Raw genomic sequence first — 4,554 nt, forward strand, 5'->3', positions numbered from 1 at the left:
GCTCAGCAGCAGCAGCAGATTCAACAGTGCTGCTGAGAGACTAGTGCTGTAGTAGCCGTACATGATGAAAGCAGGAAGCGAGATAGGAGGACCATCGTAATTGAAAGAGGCGGACACGAGAGGAACGAGGAGTGTTTGGAATGAAGGACAATATCAAATGAGTCTTATCAATTAAAAGCCAGGGAACAGTGTTTACATTCCCCGCTCCAAGGCCAGACGCCGGGCGCACGCTTCAAATAGGTCAAGGTTGAAGCGAAAAACAAAAGTTAGTCGATTAGCAGTCGAGACGCGACGCCGCTCATTTGTATGGTAATCTGGCGGATCATCAGCGCGCGCGCGCCGCACAGGCACCGCGCCGCGATCCTACATCTGCACGCACTCATTTAATTATCCAAACACAATTCACAAAAGTCACTGGAAACAAACCAAACCAAAATAAAATAATTTGCATATATTTAAAAGAGCAGATAAAGTCCCCCGGGGTTGGTTAATATTTCAGAGGCATAATAATAATATGCTAAATCATTCACATTTCATCCGGCACCAAAACAAAGTGGCTTTGTCGATGTAATTAGGGTGTTTTAGAGTTGAATCACCCTGGCAAATGACCATGTTTTTCTCTCTAGGAGAGGATATACCGGTGTTTGTGAATGCATCTGAGCCTCTCTCTCTCTCTCTCTCTCTCTCTCTCCCCCTCTCTCTCTCTGTGTGTGTGTGTGTATATGTGTTAGCATTGTATTGTCACCACTCCTCCCTCCATGCGCGTGCAGTCTTAGAAAAGGATTGATTAAAGAGAGAGTGTCTGTCTCAGAGCAGTTAATGAGGTTTAGTCCCATGAGCTGTGAGGTTTGTGCGTGTGTGTGTGTGTGTGTGTGTGTGTGTGTGTGTGTGTGTGTGTGTGTGTGTGTGTGTGTGTGTGTGTGTGTGTGTGTGTGCGTGCGTGCGTGCGTGCACTCGTGTGTGTTTGCGTGTGTGCACGTAGACCTAGCGGAAGCCGTTGTTAATTGGCTAAGACTTATACTTTCAGCACGCGGGGCGAGTCAAGGGCACGCTGCTTCCTCCCCATTTCCTCTCAAAGTGCCATTTGTAGAACATACAGGTTCGCTTTCTATCTTAAACATTGTTTTTGAGAGAGTGATGAGTCAGCTAGCAGACTGACAGAAATAATTATGGTTGTAATTTAGCTTTTGGGATTGGCGTTATTTTTGTGTTATAGTGTAGATCAGGGATTCTCAACCGTTTTCGTATTAAACCTCTAATTTAGTCCACATTAGGCCCACAGACCCCCATTTGATGAGATGTCATCTGTCAAAGCCAAATCAGAGAACAATTTTTATTCCTAGATCTGATATAGCCTACTCTCAGATTTTTATACATTCTCTAACTGTGTTAACTTCTCAAATGAAATAAAGGTGAAATGTAACAATTAGTCAGTTTGCTGGGGGACCGCCTGGGAACTCCATCAAAGACCCCCCGGTGGTCCCCCGGACCCCACATTGAGAACCACTGTTTTAGATAATGCATCAAGATTGTAATTGTGCCTTTTTGACAAAAGAATAAAGATGAAAAGTAACACCAACACACAGTGGAAGCTGAATAAAAGAGAGACAGACAGGTAGAGTTATTTTGCTGGCGCGTCTTACCTGAGTGAATCTGAGGATTTGAATGAAACTCATCTGTCTCCCCTCCCCCCACACACACTGGAAAAAACAGATGAGTTTCATTCACATCCTCAGATTTCCAATGGGTACGGCCTTTTCCTCATTTTTCAACAGAACTGGTCCAACAGACTTCAATAGAACTCCCACAACGTCTTTCGTCAACGTCACACAATCGGCGCCACGTGGTCGCGGTGGCGGATGGGCGTATATACATATGCCATTCGATGCCAACGACCGGGGTTCGATCCCCAGCGTTTTGAACATACATTTCAAACGTAAACCACATTTAAATTTTTAATTAACATTCTTCTTTTTTATTTCTCCAACCTACCAAGTTTGTTGTCTAACCATAACAGTAACACAAGTTGTTGGCTATATGGTCTTGTGGTGTTGAAAACCGACGAAAAAGGTGGCACCCGGTGCGTTAGAAAGCGACGCCAAAGGCGGTTCTGACCAAATGTCAGTATTTGACGAGTTGATAGAGAGAAACAGAAAAGAAGAGAAAAGAGGGAGACAGCATGAGAGACAGCAATAGACAGAGAGAGAGAGAGAGAGAGAGAGAGATTCCACAAAGGCTGAGTTAGATGGATACACTCTCACCTGCTAGCTGGTCTCCACACAGACCTGTCTATATCTACAGACCTGTATGTTCTGCTAGCTGGTCTCCACACAGACCTGTCCATCTACATAATATATCTACAGACCTGTATGTTCTGCTAGCTGGTCTCCACACAGACCTGTCCATCTACATAATATATCTACAGACCTGGATGTTCTGCTAGCTGGTCTCCACACATACCTGTCCATCTACATCTACAGACCTGGATGTTCTGCTAGCTGGTCTCCACACAGACCTGTCCATCTACATAATATATCTACAGACCTGGATGTTCTGCTAGCTGGTCTCCACACAGACCTGTCCATCTACATCTACAGACCTGTATGTTCTGCTAGCTGGTCTCCACACAGACCTGTCCATCTACATAATATATCTACAGACCTGTATGTTCTGCTAGCTGGTCTCCACACAGACGTGTCCATCTACATAATATATCTACAGACCTGTATGTTCTGCTAGCTGGTCTCCACACAGACCTGTCCATCTACATAATATATCTACAGACCTGTATGTTCTGCTAGCTGGTCTCCACACAGACCTGTCCATCTACATAATATATCTACAGACCTGGATGTTCTGCTAGCTGGTCTCCACACATACCTGTCCATCTACATCTACAGACCTGGATGTTCTGCTAGCTGGTCTCCACACAGACCTGTCCATCTACATAATATATCTACAGACCTGGATGTTCTGCTAGCTGGTCTCCACACAGACCTGTCCATCTACATCTACAGACCTGTATGTTCTGCTAGCTGGTCTCCACACAGACCTGTCCATCTACATAATATATCTACAGACCTGTATGTTCTGCTAGCTGGTCTCCACACAGACGTGTCCATCTACATAATATATCTACAGACCTGTATGTTCTGCTAGCTGGTCTCCACACAGACCTGTCCATCTACATCTATAGACCTGTATGTTCTGCTAGCTGGTCTCCACACAGACCTGGCCATCTACATAATATATCTACAGACCTGGATGTTCTGCTAGCTGGTCTCCACACAGACCTGTCCATCTACATAATATATCTACAGACCTGGATGTTCTGCTAGCTGGTCTCCACACAGACCTGGCCATCTACATAATATATCTACAGACCTGGATGTTCTGCTAGCTGGTCTTCACACAGACCTGTCCATCTACATAATATATCTACAGACCTGTATGTTCTGCTAGCTGGTCTCCACACAGACCTGTCCATCTACATAATATATCTACAGACCTGGATGTTCTGCTAGCTGGTCTCCACACAGACCTGTCCATCTACATCTACAGACCTGTATGTTCTGCTAGCTGGTCCCACTCTCCACACAGACCTGTCCATCTACATAATATATCTACAGACCTGTATGTTCTGCTAGCTGGTCTCCACACAGACCTGTCTATCTACATAATATATCTACAGACCTGGATGGTCTGCTAGCTGGTCTCCACACAGACCTGTCCATCTACATCTACAGACCTGTATGTTCTGCTAGCTGGTCTCCACACAGACCTGTCCATCTACATAATATATACAGACCTGGATGTTCTGCTAGCTGGTCTCCACACAGACCTGTCCATCTACATAATATATCTACAGACCTGGATGTTCTGCTAGCTGGTCTCCACACAGACCTGTCCATCTACATAATATATCTACAGACCTGTATGTTCTGATAGCTGGTCTCCACACAGACCTGTCCATCTACATAATATATCTACAGACCTGAATGTTCTGCTAGCTGGTCTCCACACAGACAGACCGGTCCATCTACATAATATATCTACAGACCTGGATGTTCTGCTAGCTGGTCTCCACACAGACCTGTCCATCTACATAATATATCTACAGACCTGAATGTTCTGCTAGCTGGTCTCCACACAGACCTGTCCATCTACATAATATATCTACAGACCTGGATGTTCTGCCAGCTGGTCTCCACACAGACCTGTCCATCTACATAATATATCTACAGACCTGGATGTTCTGCTAGCTGGTCTCCAGACAGACCTGTCCATCTACATAATATATCTACAGACCTGTATGTTCTGCTAGCTGGTCTCCACACAGACAGACCTGTCCATCTACATAATATATCTACAGACCTGAATGTTCTGCTAGCTGGTCTCCACACAGACCTGTCCATCTACATAATATATCTACAGACCTGTATGTTCTGCTAGCTGGTCTCCACACAGACCTGTCCATCTACATCTACAGACCTGTATGTTCTGCTAGCTGGTCTCCACACAGACCTGGCCATCTACATAATATATCTACAGACC

This window comes from Poromitra crassiceps, assembly GCF_964638095.1.
Source record: "Poromitra crassiceps genome assembly, chromosome: 15".
NCBI classification, from domain to species: domain Eukaryota; kingdom Metazoa; phylum Chordata; class Actinopteri; order Beryciformes; family Melamphaidae; genus Poromitra; species Poromitra crassiceps.